This window comes from Schistocerca piceifrons, chromosome 8 (genome assembly GCF_021461385.2).
Source record: "Schistocerca piceifrons isolate TAMUIC-IGC-003096 chromosome 8, iqSchPice1.1, whole genome shotgun sequence".
NCBI classification, from domain to species: domain Eukaryota; kingdom Metazoa; phylum Arthropoda; class Insecta; order Orthoptera; family Acrididae; genus Schistocerca; species Schistocerca piceifrons.
The window spans coordinates 132,945,284-132,967,596 of record NC_060145.1 but is presented as its reverse complement, the minus strand read 5'-3'; the positions used below and the strand labels follow the sequence as shown (position 1 = coordinate 132,967,596).

The 22,313-nt window shown below is 38.3% G+C and overlaps 1 protein-coding gene across 1 annotated transcript in view; it reads left to right on the top strand.

Moving 5' to 3' along the window:
* LOC124712049 (D-arabinitol dehydrogenase 1-like) overlaps window positions 1–21,813 on the top strand; it is a 95,301-nt gene extending 73,488 nt beyond the window's left edge. The window contains exon 8 of the mRNA XM_047242341.1: window positions 21,680–21,813. The gene's annotated coding sequence lies outside the window, so the exon portion shown is untranslated. The remainder of the gene's footprint in view (window positions 1–21,679) is intronic.
* The last annotated feature ends 500 nt before the right edge of the window (window positions 21,814–22,313 follow it).

Here is a 22,313-nt window from a genome sequence, read left to right as displayed (position 1 = left end):
TTAATCCAATGCAATTTCGTTTTGAGAAAGTTTTACTGTGCCTATCATGTGTCAAGATAAGGTCCCTATTTTGCTGCCCATACCCATTGTCCAATTGTATGGCATAAGAATGGCAGGGAACAGAAGGTCATCCATCCACTATGCTGTCACAAGGACACAATTCATGGTCATTCTTCCCCAATTTATTTAGGCTAATAGGATGACTTAAAAAGTTGGAGAAAACAAGTTCCCCTTTTCTCAGACCTTGTCTCTCTAGGCCAAGTGTGGGGGTTTTGTTGTTCTTTGTCTGTGCACTATAGTGGAAGGATCATCACCATGAGCAGAGATCAGATTTAGTTGACCTGCCAATGTGATATGATTTGGTGAGATCAGGATGCGAGCTGTTTGTAATTAGTAGTAGTAGCAGCAGCAATAATAGTAGTAGTACTAATACTAATAATAACAGTATATATATATATAATAAATTAATCCCAGTTTTATTAGCAATATGTACATATATTTTCTTTGTTAATAAAGCTTTTGTGCAATACGTTTAATGTATTTGCTAACAATTTTTGTTCAAAGATACTTTAATAATGAGCAGAATCTTATACATATGTTGAAAGATACTTTTTTTTACTGTAAACTAGCAAATTTTTTGTACAGAGATACTTCAGTATTGACTAAAAACTTATATTAATACTTATATCTAAAAGCAAAGATGATGTGACTTACCAAACAAAAGCGCTGGCACGTCGATAGACACACAAACAAACACAAACATACACACAAAATACTAGCTTTCGCAACCAACGATTGCTTCGTCAGGAAAGAGGGAAGGAGAGGGAAAGACAAAAGGATTTGGGTTTTAAGGGAGAGGGTAAGGAGTCATTCCAATCCCGGGAGCGGAAAGACTTACCTTAGGGGGAAAAAAGGACGGGTATACACTCGCACACACACACATATCCATCCACACATATACAGACACAAGCAGACATAGTATATGTGTGGATGGATATGTGTGTGTGTGCGAGTGTATACCCGTCCTTTTTTCCCCCTAAGGTAAGTCTTTCTGCTCCCGGGATTGGAATGACTCCTTACCCTCTCCCTTAAAACCCAAATCCTTTCGTCTTCCCCTCTCCTTCCCTCTTTCCTGACGAAGCAACCGTTGGTTGCGAAAGCTAGTATTTTGTGTGTATGTTTGTGTTTGTTTGTGTGTCTATCGACGTGCCAGCGCTTTTGTTTGGTAAGTCACATCATCTTTGTTTTTAGATATATTTTTCCCATGTGGAATGTTTCGCTCTATTAATTCATATATTAATACTTACATATACACTTTTTTTTTACACTAATACTAGTAAAAAGAGAAAGACTAAAAAAGGAATCTATATGCTACATTTTCCATGGCCATCTAGCAGTATGTACACACACACACACACACACACACAAATACATAAATGTGCTAAACATGTACATATGATCACAAAATTCGTCTGCCCCATCGATGCATGTTCGGCAGTTCTGAACCATTAGCCTTGGGCAGGCCTGTCTTATTAGCCCGATTACATCATCTAACATAATATACCATATGAGTACTGGTGGTATGCTGCTATCTGTAACAAAGAAAGAAATTCCGCAGACTGCAGCTACATACAATTAACATATAGACATATACTAAAACTAATTATATTGTTTATATTCTAAGAAGTTAATTTATTTAGTTAGTTGATTTGCAGCTTACGAGGCCATCATCACATTTTAACTGACTATCATCACCAAAGAAGTTAAAAGATTTGTAAACAATCTTGGAGAAGATGTTACTCTTGTACACTGAAGCACAGTCAAACATTAAATGTCATCTTTTGCAGTGCAGTGGTAATGAAATTAAAAAGGTAAAAAGTTGAACAGTAAATAAATATAAAAAGGAGCAAAACAGGAAAAACATTAACACTAAACTTGTAAAACAGTGCCTCTAATTATAACAATCTACATTAAACTAATAATAATAATAATAAAATAAAATAGTACTTGACAAGACTGTTAAGGACTAGCTTGAAGAGGTATTACAAATGAGAAGGGACGCAGAAATAAAGCAAAATACAGAAATTATAATTGCAACAACAGAATACGTGGAGTAGGCCTACATAGGAAATCACAATAAAATAAAAATTGATAAATACAAGAAAATGGATGAACAGAAAGGAATACACAGTATGGGAAGTAATAGAAAACTGAGAAGATAAGTGGAGTGATCTTAAGGTATCAGGGACTTTGGCAGAGTCTGTTATTATTAATAATGGCTCCTGCATTAAATAATGGAAAGTCAACACAAGAAATAACTCACATATAGTTAGTCAATAAGATTCCTGAAAATATTATTTGCTTTGTAAATAAATGTAGCTTAAATTATATTTCAAATAGCAAAATATTTATGAAAACAAAAACCTTGTAAATCAAAACCTTTTTGGACCTAATAGCCAAACAAGCATCACAACCAACAAACTGAATATGATCAGTTGTCAGTACACTGTTCTTATCCAATGACAATACTTGTTTATTAATAACATCAGTTTATTTGTCCTAATAAGTTTTAATTGAACCACATTGTCCAGATTTTAGGCAAAATCAGGAATGAGAAATATAAGTACGTTATTACAAGGATGAACAAGTACTATTTATCAACCAGAACAGTATATTACAGCAACTGTAGTTAAGTGTTGACAGTCTTTCCCTTTGACAATATCCAGTGAAGTGTTCACACTAACATAGACCTTGGGCCATTACAGGTGAGTGTCTCAGCACATGTGGTCTAATTGGTTTTCATTAGCAATCTGTTTTAAGTTCAACCTAACCTACTAAAAGGGCCACAATACAGATCAGTCTTTCATGACAGACAGCTTTCACAGCACCACATTCGTTGGCCTTGCCAAATCACAAACAAAGTTTTGTAGTCTAACCTAAACTAGACCTTGGGCCACACTACAGATCAGTCTGTCACCATAGACTGCTTTTTCAGTGCCAGATTCATTGGCTTTGCCAACGCATGATGAAACTGTTGCATTCCCACCCAATCTAAACAAGTAGATTTTGTAGTGATCAGCACATAGAAGCGTGTTCTTATGAATTAATACTGAAAAATAGTTCACTTTTAATTGTAACTGTATACACATGGAAGCGCCAAAGAAACTGGTATAGGAATTCATACTCAAATACAGAGATAAGAAAATAGGCAGAATACGATGCTGCTGTCAGCAACACCTATATGAGACAACAAGTGTCTGGCACAGTTGTTAGGTTCGTTACTGCTGCTACAATGGCAGGTTATCAAGATTTAAGTCAGTTTGAACATGGTGTTTTAGTCAGTGCATGAGCAATGAGACACAGCATCACCGAGGCAGCAATGAAGTGGGGATTTTCCCGTACAAACATTTCACAAGTGTACCGTGAATATCAGCTATCTGGTAAGACATAAAATCTCCGACATTGCTGCAGCTGGAAAAAGATCTTGCAAGAATGGGACCAACGATGACTGAAGAGAATCCTTCAATGTGACAGAAGTGCAACCCTTCCACAAATTGCTGTAGATTACAGTGCTGGGCCATCAACAAGTGTCAGCGTGTGAACCATTCAACAAATCATCATCGATACTGGCTTTCGGAGCCGAAGGCCCACTCCTGTACCCTTGATGACTGCAAAACACAAAGCTTTATGCCTCACTTGGGCCCACCAACACCGACATTGAGCTGTTCATGACTGGTTGGACGAGTATCGTTTGAAATTGCATTGAGCGGAGGGACATATATGGGTGTGGAGACAACTTCATGAATCCATTGACACTTGATGTCAGCACTGGACTATTCACGTTGGTGGAGGCTCTGTAATGGTGTGGGGCATGTGCAGTTGGAATGAAATAGGATCCCTCAGACTTCTAGACATGACTCTGACAGATGATACATACATAAGCATCCTGTCTGATCACCTGCATCCATTCATGTCCATCGTGCATACTGATGGACTTGGGCAATTGCGGCAGCACAATGCGGCACCTCACACACACAGAATTGCTACATAGTGGCTGCAGGAACGCTATTCTGAGTGTAAACACTTCCGCTGGCCACCAAACTCCCCAGACATGAACATTATTGAGCATATCTGGGATGCCTTGCAACGTGCTGTTCAGAAGAGATCTCCACCCCCTCGTACTCTTAAATATTTATGGCCAGCTCTTCAGACATTAATAGAGTCCATGCTACGTCATGTTGGGGCACTTTTGCGTGCCCGCAGGGGCCCTACACCATATTAGACAGGTGTTCAAGTTTCTTTGGCTCTTCAGTGTATTATTCACTGACGTGCAGGAAACCAGAAAATTAGAAGCAGGACTTGACAAAAAAGCGGGACCTGCCTCTAAATATACAGAAACGAGAGAAAAACAATTAAAATAATTTATCAGTTTTTTTTTAATTAGAAACAAAATTAACAAAATTCTTTGTTATTACAAAGTAATAACAAAAAACTTTGACACAAATCAGTAAATAAAGCACTTTGCACAATTAGTTAGTTTTTCTTTTTGAAGGAGTGGTTTGGAACATTTGAACAATTTTTTATTCTTCAAAACGTAATTATAAAAATCAATGCAATTGTACTGATAATTTTTACTTACAGTTCCGCCTTTAAGAGTTCAACACTCAGTTACTTCTCAAATCAGTCTAGGCGTTTCCGCAAAGTGAAAATGCCATCTCAGCAGCAGCATTAGGACATGGAACGGACACAATAAACTGGAAAGTTTTTAATAAGTTCTGTGTATTCGAATGCTGAAACTGTTCATGCCAAGTTTAATAGATAGGGTTTTTTTTGCTTTGCCCAATTTCCTTAACACTGGAGAACTCATTATAAAGTTCGTCCATATCTATGAGTTTGGTAAGTGATAATTTTCCACAACACAAGACATATCATTGCAAATAATTGTGTTTTCCAAAGCAAATATTCGCGTTATTGCCAAATTATTACCTTCCGCAAAATCAAAATGATCGTCCAGGTATTTCAATGTATTTTTGTACCATGTAATCAAAACAATTTTGATAGAGTTTTGTTCATCAGCTGTGAAATTGGTGAAGGCATTTGAGCAAATAAATCCAAATATTTTGTTATTTATTCTTTCCTCTATTATTTGGCGTAAATTTGTTAGGATGTTGTAGGTTTCACAAGATAAAGCATTATCTTTTTCCAAAAGCATGATGGCGTTCTGAAATATTTTTAAAGCATTATCTAGATACCAAGAAAGCATTGTGTTTTCTTTGTGCGTTTATCATCAAAATATTTTCCTAATACAACTGAACCAGTTATCTCCAAGAGTTATAAAATATGATTTCAATGCTGGAAACTAGCATAGAATTTTCTCAATAACAGGATGCAATGACAGCCACCTTGTTTTGACCTGTCTTTTAATACTTCCAGATTCAGCAAAGTGTTCTCTTACGGTTTGGACTCTCTGAGCATGATATGATAAGTACCCATACACTTTAAGTACCAAATGCTCCACGTCAAACTCGCACCTCTCATAGCGTGATGGACATCATGTACCATGTGTGCCTAGCACACTGCAGACACGATCTTGGTATTATCTTGAGAAAGTATAGTAGTCTGTATACTGAAATGTATTCGCCAAAATTAACATCGGCATTGTTGGCTGAGTAAGCAGATACATTTGTGAAATCCTAAATCCAGCGCTTTGATTCTATTTTTAATATTAATGTAAATATTGATCGATTTTTCATCAGGGTCCCCATAACAATCAAGCAGGTATGTGACGATTCCAATCCCTGGGACTATAAATCTGACAGTTGTTGGGAATAATTTTGTGTGTCTATGAGTAGTATGTGGTGTAGGAGGTGCGACGGCAATTTGTTAGTGCTGGTTGCCCACATCAGGGGCAAGCATACATTCAGGGGCAAACCTATTGTTCTCATCTGATTGACAGGTCCCTAACCTATTGTTCTGCTAAGAGTCCCTGGGGATCCGTCCTTTCGATTGACAGGTCCTTGTCCTATTGTTTGGTTAAGTGGTTTACCAAATCATCCCTGTCCCTCCCCTCCTCCTCCTCTCCCCTCCCCCATGCCACTGGGAACTCCACTCACCAATAAAAGCACATTTTTGATATCAATTTGATTTAATAATTAATTAACTCAGTCAATCAATTAATCCCTCCCTCTCTGGGAAAACCTCCAGCCCTCCCCTACTCTTTCCTCACCTGGAAATTGGCAGGAAAAAGACTCAATTAATAGGTCATTTGGGAGGGAGGGGGGGGGGGGTCGAACAGGACGACTCGCCAGGTGGGCACTACGTCTTCAAGAGTATGACATTACCAAAGTGTACAAAAGTGGAAGAAATCACCAAGATGCCAACTGCCTCTCAAGAAACCCTGTGAAATACCATTAAGACTTTGATGAAGATATTGACTGTCTCACTGCACTCCAGGATCTCTCTGCTGAGCAGAAGAAGGACGCCAAGATATCTCAAATTCTGCTTGCCTTAAATCAGTCAGAGGACGTGAAGCGACAATTTAAGGTAGTTAATGTATTACTTAAAAAAAAAAAAAACTTTGAACCATTTGGAAAGAGGTGGCTACCAGTGATTCCTAAACACATGTGCTTAGATGTTCTACAGAAATTCTATGACAAACCTGAGGCCCGACATTTAGGAGTTATTAAGACATACGAAAGAATCCGCAAGAGATTGTTCTGGCCAGGTTTATTTAAGAGTGTCTGTCACTATGTGTCGCACTGCTGAGAGTGCCAGAGGAGAAAGGCAGTTCCTCAGAAACCACCTTGCCGACTCATACCAATTCCATCAGCCGAAACACCTTTCCAGCGTGTTAGAATTGACCTCCTCGGACGATTTCCAACGTCTGCTAGTGGCAATAGATGAATTATTGTTTGCACTGATTATCTGACACATATGCCATTACAAAAGCCGTGAAAACAGCCGAAGCACCAGAGGTAGCCAAATTCATCGTGGAAGACATTGTATTAAAACACGATGTCCCAAGGTCGTTAATTACAGATCGAGGGAAGGTTTTTAAATCGAATCTTGTGGCAGAGATAAACCATCAGTGCAATGTTACTCACCACATGACAACTGCCTACCATCCGCAAACTAACAAGCTTACTGAATGCCTTAATAAGACCTTAGCCGACATGCTATTAATGTTCGTCAATGTCGAGCAGAGCAACAGGGATGAGGTGCTACCTTTCGTAACGTTTGCCTACAACACCACCAAACAAGACATCACAGGATTTACGCCATTTTTCCTGGTGGATGGGCGTGAGGCGACTACGACGGTGGACACTGTGTTTCCGTTACATCTTGATGACGTAGACGACGACTACATCGGCCAGGTGTTAACAAGAGCTGAGGAAGCTCAGCAGTTAGCTCGACTCTGCACGCTGCAGGCTCAAGAAAACGCTCTCTGAAGGTATGACGCCAGCCACCGCCCTGTTGTCCACCAGACCAGTGACCTCGTCTGGCTCTTCACTCCTGTTTAAAAGGTTGGTCTCTTTGAGAAGCTCCTCAGGCGCTACTTTGGACCTTATAAGGTTGTAAGACAGTTGCCTGATGTTACTTATGAAGTTGAAGATTTCGACCCCAACACAAGACAAGGTCAGAGATACAGATAGACCGAAACCGGTAATCTGTTAACAGAAAGTTTGTGACCATAGACGTAAATTAAAGGAAACTTATTGTATATACGGGTCACTGTTTTATTTGCAACAATATCGCAGCTTATTGTTACTTAAAATCCGTCTTGATTGCAATTTTTTTTTATTATTCATATGACCGGTTTCGGTTCATTCAGAACCATCTTCAGTTCTGATATTTCAGATATATCAGATCTGAAGATGGTTCTGAATGAACCGAAACCGGTCATACGAATAAAAAAAAAAAATTGCAATCAAGACGGATTTTAAGTAACATTATAAAATCACTGATTGCTGTTATCCCATAATACATTATGTCTGTTTTTGCAAACATCGCAGCTTATGTTTCAAATGAATTGTAAAGATGGCGGTGAAAAAAGGTTCACGAAAATCGAGTTCCGCGAAAAACGTAAAAAAGAATGAGTCTTTATGTATTCAGTGCAAAAAAAGTATCGTTGTTCGACCTGGAAAATGTTACTGCTGCGAAGTTAAAGCAAAAAACGCAAACGAAATCATTACAAGATCAAAATCTAGTGAAAAAACCGTAGCAAATGCAAATTCAGTGACATCGACATGTAAACATTGCGATGATTTTCGTCTCGTTTTAACTGCAAAAAACAGTGAAATCAGTAAACTTAAAAGGACAGTATCCTTATTGGAGAAACAGCTGCAACATCTTGGCTGTAAAACTCAACAAACAGAGCATGGTCTGAACCTGGAAGAAATATCAGCTTCGAGTGATGTAATCAAAGGAAGAACTACTGTGGAAACCAGTACAAAACTTGGAAATAATAATGTAAGTGCATCAGATAGTTATAATGACAAACGTGATTCCACAAACAATGTCAATCAGGAACATATGAGTCCAGATAATAATTACAAACAACAACAGCCGTGCACTGTAAATTTTTCGCGCATGTTGCATCCTAAACAAAGAAATGTGATTAAAAAATCAGTCGACTGGCCTCAAGTGCGCAAAAAAGAACAAAAAGTGTTGATTTTTGCCGATAATCATGGACGTCAGATAGCAGAAAAGGTAGCAGATACACAAACTAACGCAAGTGTCCAAGCCTTTGTCAAACCAGGAGCAGGCATTGCAGAAGTGACAAAAACAGTGGTAAAATCGTGTGAAAACCTTAACCCAAAAGACTGTGTCGTAATTTTTGCAGGTGCGAATGATGTTGCCAGAGATAAAGGTAGTGAACTCATCACTGTTCTTGAAAGTGTGCTACCCAAATTAAGCAACACAAATGTAGCTGTTGTAAATCAACCACACAGATACGACCTTCCTCCTTGGTCATGTGTAAATAAGTTAATAGAAAGAGTAAACAAAGAGATAGATACTGTATGCAAAAAGTTTCTGTACGTGAACTTAATAAATGTAAGCACGTTAGACAGGTCCATGCACACCAGCCATGGCCTTCATTTAAATCACATTGGGAAACAATTTTTGGTTGAAGAAATCTGTCGTCTAGTAAATTGGAATCACAATAGGCCTAATATAGAAGCAGTCCAAAGTACTTTGGACAAATGGGTCATAAAGAAAGATGCAATGTCTTATAAAAAGGGTGAAAGGCATTTTTTAGGGAAGTAGACTGTAACACAAATAAATGTGATGCAGAATTAAATTGCAAATATAGACTGAAGATTGTACACCAGAATGTACAGTCATTAACAAACAAAGTTGATGAAATAAATATACTCCTCAATAGTGAATGGAAAGATGTTTCAGTGTTATGTTTTTGTGAGCATTGGTTACAAAATGAGTATTTTCAGTACTTAAAAATATTACATTTTAACCTTGCAAACTGCTTTTGTAGAAGGGAATCAAAACATGGGGGAACTTGTATATATGTAAAAGAAAATGTAGATTATAAGAGTATCTGTTTGCAAACTTGGTTGTGAAAGAGACTTTGAAATCTCAGCTGTAGAGTTAATGTCTGAAAACACTATTATTTTATGTGTGTATAGATCTCCTGTTAGCAACATAAGTGTTTTTTTCAAAAAATTGGACCTTGCTTTAGGCAAACTTAAGACAACTGGGAAAACAGTGGTACTATGTGGTGATTTTAATATTGACTTTCTGAGCCATAGCCCTCACAGGGAAACGTTTTTAAATATTATAAAAGCCTACAATCTTTGTCTTACTGTTAGCTCTCCAACACATGTAACTAAAACTAGTGTCACTCTCCTTGATCAGGTATGTGTAAACATGGACAAGTGTACATCAGAAAACTTTGATACCGGCTATAGTGACCACCTTTCACAATTACTGACCATACCTGTAAATCACACTTCGACCAGTATAGAAAATGTTATCCATAAAAGGATTTATAGTGGGAAAAATATTGAATGCTTCCAGTACCTAATCAGTGAACAATCTTGGAGAGAAGTATATGATACCTCTAATACTAACGAAAAGATGGAACATTTTTTGAACATATTCAAGCATAACTTTGACATAGCTTTTCCACAAAGGAAAGTTATTTCCAAGAGCACAGATAGATTCAGAAACTGGATTACATCAGGCATCAGAGTATCTTGTAAAAGGAAGCGGGAACTTTTTCTGCAGTCAAAAACTAACAGCAGTCCAGAATTTATTAATTATTTCAAAAAATACAAGCTAGTTTTGAAACGCATCATAAAGGAGGCAAAAATTAAGGAAAATGACAAATATATTATGAAGTCATCCAATAAAACTAAGTCCATGTGGAAAGCTGTGCAGGATCTTACTGGGAAGAAGACAACTCACAAAAATATTGTGATATCACATGATGGCAAGAATGTCACTGACCCTAGGGAAGTTGCAAATAGTTTCATCTCTTACTATGCAACTGTTGCTGGGAAATTAGTGAAGGAAAAATTTGGAAATTCACCTAATACAACATGGAAAGAACTTTCATCTATTGAAATAAATAATATATCCATGTTCCTCAGTCCAGTAAGCCCAACAGAGCTCCTAAATACCATTAATTCACTGAAGAGTAAGTACTCAACTGGTATTGATGATATTCCAGATTATATTATAAAAATAACAGCAAGACAAATACTTTCACCTTTATTGGACATATGCAATTCATCCTTATCATGTGGTGTCTTCCCTCAGCAACTGAAAATGGCAAAAGTAATACCCCTATATAAAAAAGGTGATCATCAATGTAGGGGTAACTATAGGCCTGTGTCTCTAGTGTCAGGGTTTTCGAAAATTATTGAAAAAGTGTTCCTTTCAAAGCTAATTACATTCTTCGACAAGAATAATATTATTTCTGGGTGTCAACATGGCTTCAGACCACAGAGATCAATTGAAACTGCCACTTTCAATCTGATAAACCATGTCGTAAATGCAGTGGACAACCACAGAAATATCTCAGGTTTATTCTTGGACCTAACAAAAGCTTTTGATGTGATTGATCATTCTATACTCCTGAGGAAGCTCGAATGGTATGGTGTAAGAGGTGTGCCAAATCAGTGGATCAAATCATATTTGGAATATCGTTCTCAGGTAACTGAAATTAAGTACACAGAAGGAAATGAACTCCAGGTACACGTTTCAGAACCATGTGGACTAACTCATGGTGTTCCACAGGGCTCCATTTTAGGTCCTTTTCTTTTTTTGGTCTACATTAATGATTTTCCATCACACGTTAGGGATTCTGAACCAGTACTGTTTGCAGATGACACCAGTCTATTGATTGAAGGGAATAATGACGAAAATTTTACTGCATCTGCAAAAGATATTACAAAAGGAGTGTCTGAATGGTTTACCAGAAACAGGCTAATAGTTAATCCCCAAAAAACTGTACTAATGAATTTCCACACTGATCAAAATAAAAATCCGGCACAACCTGTAATATGTATAGATAACCAAAACATTAGTTCTGTCAATGAAACTAAATTTCTTGGGATTCATATCCAGGAAAATCTTAAATGGAACACTCATATCACAGCCCTAAATTCAAAACTAGCAAAAATGAGCTATGTGGTAAGAATTCTCTGCAACAGTACTAGTGCAGAAACAGTTAGGGCTGTATACTTTGCTCGTGTACATTCAATACTGAAGTACGGTATCATTTTCTGGGGAAATGTACATCAGGCCATAACAGTTTTCAGGAAACAAAAGGCAATTATAAGAATAATGAAACAAGTGAGTAGCAGAAAATCATGCAAACCTTTCTTTAAAGATCTAAAGATCCTACCCCTTCCCTGCATTTATATACTGGAAATAGTCACGCATGTCAAAAAAAGCATACTGAGAAAAGAAAACCTTTTTCCTCAAAACAAAAGTGTCCATGATTACAGTACCAGGTCAGACAGTGACATACACGTCAATCATTGTAACACCACATTATGCCAAAAAGGTGTATATCATGCAGGAACAAAACTTTACAACAGATTACCAAGACATATAAAATCTCTTACTGAACTACAAAGCTTTAAAAAGTCTGTGACATCCTACCTTCTGAAAAACTGCTACTATTCAGTCTCACAGTATCTTATGCAAGAAAAAATGTAATTTGTATCTTTAATTGTAGAAATAAGTTATAAATATACAGTATTTCAAAAATTTGTAATTATTAACTTTTTTAGATCCAATTTGTCATAAAAATTTATAAAATTTATGTTTGATATTTGAAAATCCAATAGCCAAAAAATGTTTTCTGTCCAATATCCTGTGTACAATATATGTACTTAAAAAGAGATTTATATGGACAAATAAATAAATAAATAAATAAATATGAGGGAATTAACGAGCAACGTCTCACTCTGACATATATTAAAAGTAACTAAGGAGTGCATGTGTATACTTTTTGCGCATGTTTCATCAGTAACCATGTGACATATGAGACAGAAATTGTTCGGGCACTGACGTTACAGCAGGAAGGTTAAACTGTTTGTGCAGTGTCTACAAAGCCTCGGTTGTCTGGAGGGTTCGGAAACAATATCGTGAAACTAGTACATACACAAGAAAGCCGGAGCAAGGGAGGAAACGGAAAACATCGACCAGAGACGACTGATATACAGTTACCTCTCCTCTCCGCCGGTGCAGTGCAACTGCCCGGAACCTACAAAATTATGTAAGGCCAGCAACTGGTTGCAGTATAAGAGTGGATGCCATTGTGGATCCGTCAGCGGTGGACCGCTTTCTACGAAAAAGGAGCTGAACTTCTCGTATCCCAGTGGGATAAATATCTCAACATATGTGGTGATTATTTTTGGATGGAACAATTCCATGGTCCCATTAAAGTGGGTATGAAGTATTCATTTGACTGCCCCTCGTACTCTGTTAGAGGACTGACAGTATTATCCCAGGTAAACTATGTTTATTTATCATAAAAAACATCAGCCATATTATTACAGATACCGTGAACGTAAGCAACGAAAATGTTGAAGTTTTTTTGTATATTTTAATTAGCATAATAGATACATGTTTGCACCTGTTTACTTGCACTGTTCTCTTTCTTTTTAGTAAAACGAGGGTCGTTCACAAAGTAAATTCCTTTTCTATTTCTACCCGCTGCAGCGCTACGATCGCAGTTCCGAGCATGCGCGGCAGTTACTCTGACTCAAGGAGAAGACATGTACGCCATTTTCAGATCGCTGCTGCCGACGTGTGCTTTGTAGTGCTTCTTTATAATGTCAGCCGTAATTGAAAATGCCGCCGCCTGTGAAATCAGATCCGTGATTCGTTTTCTAAATGCAAAGAAAGTTAAACCAAAGGAAATTCATTGGCAAGTCTGCGAGGTTTACGGACAAAATGCTATGAGTGATTCAATGGTTAGAAGATGGGTCAGACTGTTCAATGAAGGACGAGATCAAGTGCACGATGAAGGACAATGTGGACGCCCGTCTGTGGTTACTGATGAACTGGTTCGCACAATTGAATAGAAGATTAAGCACAACCATAAGTTTACACTTAGTGCCCTTGCTATGGAAGTTCCACAAATCTCACGATCACAAATTCATGAAATTGTTACTGAAAAACTGAAATTCCGAAAACTTTGCTCATGTTGGGTACCCAAAATTCTTACTGAACAATACAAAAAACAATGGATGGGCAGTGCTCTTCAGTTTTGACTACAATGATGAAGGCAATGAATGGAATGGAGGCACACTTCATCCCCAACGAAGGTTAAACCTAAGCAAATCTTGACACCTCGAAAAGTCACGTGCACCGTTTTTTGGGACAGAAAATGCATATTGCCGATTGATTTCTTACCACGAGGCCAAACAATCAATGCACATGGTTACTGCGAGACCATTAAGTAATTGCGCCGCGCAATACAGAACAAGCGCCGAGGATTACTGTCAAAAGGTGTTGTTTTTTTCCACGATAATGCCCCACCTCATACGGCAAATGTGACCAAACAACTCTTACGGCAATTTCACTGGGACGCGTTTGATCATCCTCTGTACAGCCCGGACCTCGCTCCTAGCAACTTTGATCTCTTCTTACACCTAAAATCTGTCCTTGGTGGTCAACACTTCAACGATGATGACGAGCTGAAAGAACATGTTACCACATGGCTGAATACACAGGTGGCAACCTTCTATGAAGAAGGCATACAAAAACTTGTGCCACGCTATGACAAGTACCTACAAAATTTCGGAAGCTATGTAGAAAAGTAGTTTAACAGTTGAAGATTTTTGTACAATAATATTTTTTATATCTGTACACGTTTGTTTTATATAAGCAAACGGAACTTACTTTGTGGTCATACCTCGTAACAGTTATGAAGCTTGTATTTATTGACTCCATTCCCGCCTAATGCAAGCAGTTAATGAATTAATCGTTTCTGTTACGTCCCAGTAGAACCCTTTTTTTTCTTCTACCAATCAAATTATAGCAGTTTAATTTTCAACCATTTACATTTCTTTTCCTTTGGCATTTCTGCTGCGGATCACTCGGATTTGCGAAGCACATACATACCCATCTACACCTGGGTCAAAATAATAAAGTGACTGACAGTTGAGTATGGAAGGAGGGGATGTTGTCAGTTCGCCGTTATAAGTAAGCGGCGCAGTGTGGCCCCAGTAGCAGGAGCTATGCTGTTCCACACTGACTACGTTCGTATGGTGATACCTCCGCTGGGGGTCACTTTCGCCGACTCACAGCACCAGTTGCCCAGGATGAGGGAAAAGCCAGACCTCATACAGAGAGCGCCAGAGAAGCATTCTGCAAACACACAAGGGATAGCCTGACGGATGCTCTCGCCTCGCTTAAGAATAACGGGCACCTTGCGAAGACCCTGGTGGACAATGCGAAACGTGCAGATGACGGTGGAGCCCTGCAGGCACTAAGATACAGTGTAGACAGAAAAGTGACAGGAATGCACACCTGTAGGTGAATGAAATGTTTGGTTGGCAGCACCCATTTTCGCCTGCCTTAAAAAGCGTGACATGTGCCAATAACTTATGGACTCTGATGATATTGGGATGGAGCGTACTCACAAAGCACCAAGAATTCACACAGGGAGGCGTAGGAAACTAAAGAACTACAGAAGAAGTCAGCTCACTTAAAAAAAAAAAGAATATTTTCTGGAGAGTAAGGAGGCTGATCATAAATTATGAACGCCAACAGATTCTTCGACGAAGCACAGACATTTGTCCAGGCCTCATGCAGAGATAGCTGTCACAAAGAAGTGTTTGTGAATGCTTTCGTAGTAACTAAGCAACGCGGAAATCATCGGAACGATGTGCGACCAACGCTGGAACAGTCTTGACAGCGAAAACATAAGAAAGACGCCTTTTCTCGGGTCAGACGGCAGTCCACGCAAGACAGATAAGTTCCACCCTGCACTGGGAGGCGTGGTCATGAAACGGCGATCAGTCACTGGGCAACATTGCAAATTTAGTCCGCAAAGAGGAGGAAAAATTCGAGGAGTCGGTGAGCTTAGCAGAGTGAGGAGAAGAAGAGAGGAGAGGAAAGTCGGTGAGACAGCGTGGAAGCAACAAGACACAGTCTCTCTTATATTCATCTCCTACCCCGTTTGCTGACTTTGAAACTGATCCTTACTCCCATCCCAATGTTCATCGTCACATTGTGACTTATTCCTGGCCACTTCCATGTTAACTGGACGAATCCTTACGGCCCAGTGCTTGGGAATGAAGCACTCAACGGAGCGCAGCAATTTCCTTGCCTAACATCCTCGTCCCACTCAGTGATAACGGTGCATCAGCTACGAAAACATAGCCTACAACGCGGAGACAGTTCCTGGGCCTCACCCTAAAACTTTGGGACACCGAAGAGGGTGGCTGACTCGCCAGCTCCGAGACGATGCGTCGTTATGACCCAGAGTCTACAGACGAGATCACAATACGGCAAAAGACTATGACGAATAGCGATATTCCAGAATGAGATTTTCACTCTGCAGCGGAGTGTACGCTGATATGAAACTTCCTGGCAGATTAAAACTATGTGCCCGACCGAGACTCGAACTCGGGACCTTTGCCTTTCGCGGGCAAAGGAGACGAGATACTGGCAGAAGTAAAGCTGTGATGGCCGGGCGTCAGTCGTGCTTCGGTAGCTCAGGTGGTAGAGCACTTGCCCGCGAAAGGCAAAGGTCCCGAGTTCGAGTCTCGGTCGGGCACATAGTTTTAATCTCCCAGGAAGTTTTTTAATAGCGATATTAGTCATTCACCCCTTCTTCCCCTTAATAAATGAGTCAATCCACACCCAATCAAACCGGTCTTGAAATTTGTGATTTTATGTAGAAAATGTACTGTAATAAAAGCGAAAACTCATATTTAAATCCTCTAATTAATCTGTTCCATCCACTTACCATCCCTTAATCTCATAACCTTTTTTCTGTTTGATTTCACTTAATTGTTGGCTCCCAGGTTGGGGCGGTCTCATTGACAATCTGCAGGCTATGTGATATCACAGAGGTTTTAAGGGTTCATCACATTTTGGCGCCCAACATGGGCCAGTATAATTAGTAATGGATGTCTTAACTTATGCAAGAAGTCAAAGAGTTCTCAATTTACTGCATTATGATCCCTGTTAATGTGCATGTTGAGCTCACTTCGCAAGACATTAGTAGTATTATTGTTTTCCTCAGCAATGCCACAGTTAGTTTCACGAATTTCATAAAAGAAACATACCGCACAAAGCAACAAACCGTGCACGAACAAATCACGACAACTATACTACAGATCGCAACTGTCCTATGCGTTTTTTATTTATTTACACATCAAGTTCTGTAGGACCAAATTGCGGAGGAAATCTCCAAGGTAATGGAACATGTCAGTACCTGAAATTACAACATAAAAGAAATAACAGATAAAAATAAAATCTTTATGAACCCGAAAAAAGTCAATTCATAAGTTTAGGTAAACGCAATCGACAATATAACGAGAATCAGCTTAATTTTTCGAGGAACTCCTCAACAGAATAGAAGAAGTGACCCATGAGGAACCTCTTCAGTTTCGATTTGAAAGCGCGTGGATTACTGATAACATTTTGAACTCTAGTGGTAGCTTATTGGAAATGGATGCAGCAGTATACTGCACACCTTTCTGCACAAGAGTTAAGGAAGTCCAATCCAAATGATGGTTGGATTTCTGCCAAGTATTAACTGAGTGAAAGCTGCTTGTTCTTGGGAATAAGCTAATATTGTTAGCAAGATATTACAGTAAGGAATATATCATAATACCCAGATTTGTGAACAGGGTTCGACAAGAGGTTCGTGAACTTACTCCACTTATTGCCCGAACCGCCCGTTTCCGAGTCAAAAATATCCTTTCAGAATGGGAAGAGTTACTCCAAAATATAATACCATACGACATAAGCGAATGAAAATAAGCAAAGTAGACTAATTTTCGTGTCGAACGATTACTCACTTCAGATACCATTCGAACAATAAAATTGCAGCATTAAGTCTTTGAAGAAGATCGTGAATGTGGGCTTTCCAAGACAGTTTACTATCTATCTGAACACCTAGAAATTTGAACTGTTCAGTTTCACTAATCATATGCCCATTCTGTGAAATTAAAACGTCATGTTTTGTTGAACTGTGTGTTAGAAACTGAAAAAAGCCGTGTCTTACTGTGACTTAGCGTTAGTTTATGTTTTACAAGCCATGAACTTATGTCATGAACTGCACTATTTGAAACCGAATCAATGTTGCACACAACATCCTTTACTACCAAGGTACTGTCATCAGCAAACAAAAATATTTTAGAGTTAACCGTAATACTAGAGAGCGTATCATTAATATAAATAAGGAGCAGGAGTGGCCCCAACATTGATCCCTGCAACACACCCCACTTTACCATACCCTACTCAGACCCCACATCACAGCCATTTTCAGTACTGTGAATAATGAGATTTGGCTGTCTGTTGCTAAAGTAAGAGGTGAACAAACTGTGAGCTACTCTCAGTACTCTGTTACAGTCCAGCTTCTGGAGCAATATTTTGTTATCAACACAATCAAACGCCTTAGTTAAAACAAAAAATACGCCTAGCGTTCGAAACCTTTTGTTTAACCCATCCAGTACATCACAAAGATAAGAGAATATAGCATTTTCAGTTGTCAAACGACTTCTAAAGCCAAACTGTACATCTGATAGCAAATCGTGTGACATAAAATGATGAATTATCCTTACATACACAGCCCTTTCAGTAACTTTAGCAAACACTGATGCCATAGAAATGGGTCTAAAATTGTTTACATTGTCTTTCTCCCTTTTTATAAAATACTGAGTACTTTAATCGTTCAGGAAAATGACCATTCCTAAAGGAAAAATTACAAATATGGCTAAATACAGGGCTAACATGTGCAGCACATTAATATTCTACTAGGTACTCCGTGAGAGTCCTTAGTCTTCAGTGATTTAATTATTGACTCAATCTCCCCCTTGTCTGCATCACAGAGGGGTATTTCAGACATAAATCTCGGAAAGGCATTTGCCAAGAGAGTTATGTGATTCCCTGTATAAACTAAATTTTTATTTAATCCACCAGCAATGATCAGAAAATGATTGTTAAAACTGCACATATTTCTGATTGATCAGTAACAGAAATATTTTTACTATGAACTGACTTTAAATCGTCGACCTTGTGCTGCTGACCAATATCGTCAACCTTGTGCTGCTGACCAGACACTTCCTTCACAATTCATTATATGGTTTTAATTTTATCCTGTGAATTAGCTATTCTATTTCCACACCACATAATATTTGCCTTCCTAATAACATTTTTAAGCAACTTACAGTATTATTTGTAATGTGCTACTGTGGCTTGATTGTGACTACTTCTAAAATTTTGATATAATTAAAGGTTTGCTTTACATTAAATCCTTATGCCACTACTTAGCTTAATGCTAGTACCCCGTTTAGAACATTCTGATGGAAAACAATTCTCAAGCAGCATGAGAAATGTGTCAAGGAAAGCATTATATTTATCATCTATGTTATCAGCACTATAAACATCCTGATGCTCTTGTTCCTTGACGAGGTTTAAAAGACTCTCTATTGCTGTTGTATTAACCTATGTACATAGTTTGTAATTATATGTGACATTTATTTGAGTACAAAAGACTTTTAGTGTTAATATTTGTGCATCATGGTCTGAAAGGCCATTCATCCTTTTACGAACAGAATCCTCATCTAGTGATGAAGAATAAATAAAAATGTTATCAATGGCTGTGTTACTGTTCCCCTGCACCATAGTTGTAAGAAAACACAGTCTGTATCAGATCATATGGATTTAGGAAATCTACCAACATCCTTTTTCTTGCACCATCATATACAAAATTAATATTGAAGTAACCACACATAACTAATTTCTGGTACTTCATATAAAGTGAACCAAGAACCCTCTCTAGCTTGAGCAGAAATGCTCTGAAGTTGGAACTAGGGGACCTATAAACAACAAGAATTAGAAATTTAGTTTCACTAAATTCAACTGCCCCTGCACAACATTTAAATATCTGTTCAGTGCAGTGCCATGATACATCTGTGGACGCAAACGGATACAGTATTTTATGTACATGGCCACACCTCCACCCCGTAAGGAACTCCTCGAAAAACAGCCAGCTAATCTGTATCCTGGTAAAGGAAACCTTTGAATTGTCAAATTATTTAAGTGGTGCTCCGATATACCAATAATTTCAGAGTCAACATCTATAAGCAGTTCAGTAACTTTATCTCTGATACCTCTTATATTTTGATTTAATATGTGAATTCCTTCTGTACTTGAAAACATGACGTCCTCTGAAGGTGAGCCCGTAGTTAGAGGGACTTCCTTAAAGCAGGTAGACCTATCAGCTGACTTCTATCTAGAAAAGGTGTAGCTCCAAACCAACTACTAGACGAATTTTTCCATGAGTGATCCCACCACCCTCACTACACTGTCACCTATAAGCTTTGCCAGCCTCCCCTTCCCATACCTATTGAAGTGCAGGCTATGCCTAGTGAAACTCGATCTACTGATAGACTCAACTGGCACCACGGAAATGCGACCTATGCCCCCTGTCATCAGCGCCTTCTCCAGCCCCAGGTTAACGCACCTAACAGCCACAGTAAGATGAGGCCGATCATGACGCTGAAACAGTTGCACGAAATGCAACCAGGTCAACACTTACATCATATTCCCCGTCCCTATCAAGACTATTCCCTGCTCTACCCACAATCACTACTTGGTCCTCTTTCGTAAAATTCCTACATAAGTCCTCTATGTTGTCAGTCACGTGAGCCAATTCTGCACCAGGCTTTATAATGCTGGTGACCTGGTACTGACTGCCCAACACTTCTGCAACAGCGGACTACCAAGCAACAGAACTTTCTTTATTCTATTAGACTTTTAGACTTTGCAGCTGACCTAGGCCTCCTATCTGCTGAGGACTGTTACATGTTTCCTACACCTACAGCTAATAACCACCAGCTGAGGTAGCAAGGCGATAATATGACAACTGCGCATGGAACAGAAGGTGTGACTGAACTCGTGCTCTCATTGGTTGTTGCTATGTTAGGTGCGCGTACGTGCTTAATGTCCAATATTTAGCACATAAACTCATTTTTAAGAGAATCAGATGTTTGAAGTCGTTTAATAAATGAGAGTTCGATTCGTTAAAGAATGGGGATTTACTGGTATTCTCGTATCTGTAACAAATAACATTTTTTTTCAGACCACTTCATAAGCCTATCATTAGTTTCGTAAAAAAAACGGGACAGTCCCCTTTTTTTGCTTTTGTGTCACGCCTCTCCAGAATTTTTGCTGGGAGGCGAACAGTTTTTTGACACCGTTTTCCTAAATTAAAAACCGAAATTTTTGCCATATCATGTTTTGAGAAATGCTGGATCGACACTTATCTCACTTATTGTTGTCATTATTTGGCGCATTCTGTGAACAATGAAGACAAACGAAGATTCCCTAGTACAGTGTTGGCGGTTGACATGGTGTATTGTTATTTGTGTGATCTAATCTATTATGTCTAAATGGTAATGTAGTTTTTCTTCCAACTTAAAGGAAAAATGTCCTTTCCTCGAAGCGACAAAACTTAGTTATGAAGTTCATTGTAAAATTTGCAATGCCACATTTGCGATTGCACATGGTGGGAAATCTGATATTTTTCAACTCGATAAATAAAGTTAATTTAAGCTTGCTTTTTCTGTTTGCTGTTGCAACAACTTTTAAAATCAGTTAGTTGTTCACAAAAAATAATGGGTAAGTTCGTTTATACATAGTGAGAAATTCTGCTTATGTTGTTTCTATGAAACATGTACTTAAAATGTAAAACATTGGTGGTATAATTTGTTTTATTAAACGGCTATAATGAAATAAAATCCTTAATGTTCAGGATCACAGAGCTTTTGTATTAATTATAATAAAGGAAGATATAGTTTTACTGTTGATGGTTGACCTGATACTTAACCATAATTGCTAGGAAATATTCCATTAAAGTCGCTCTGTATAGAAAGAACTACACGTACTACAGTTATGAGCTTTAATTTGTATCAGTACAGAATGGAAAAAAATAGTAAAACTATAATTTGTGAAATTCCAGGAAATGAAGAGGCTACAGTGGCTGCAGCTGAGGGAACATCTGCATACTGTACCATGGATTGCATCACAAATGCCATTAAAAAAGTGTCAAGTCGTGTTTAGTTGTAAATAAAACAAAGCTGAAGCCATCGTTAATAATGTATTAGTTCCTCGGTACAAACAACTTCTTAACGAAGATCTGGACCATGTAAACTTGTAAGTTTTTCCGCTCCTACCAGTAGTCACAAATCAACAAAGTTTCGTCTAGTATTGATTAATTATTTTATTTCAGAAAGCAGGTGAATAAAAAAAATATCTCAATTCATTACTATTGAATACAAAACTTTTAACCTAATATCTCAAATAAGACGTCATTTCTGTTTATCTGCTGATAATATGAAATGTATGTTTGATAGAGCAAGCAAAAGTGACAGAGACTATATTTTTGCTAAATTACAAGCAAACCTTGGTAGCAATTATGTTATAAGCGTGGACTGCATGGTACATATAATTAACAACAGTGTGGAAACTGCCGCTGAGAAGCCGCCAATTGGTAAAAGAAAATCATTTATGAAATTTACAAGTATTTTCATATTTATACTTGAAGGGAGGAAAGATCGAAAGAGTTATGTGCTTCTGTGTCAGTTATGGCCAAC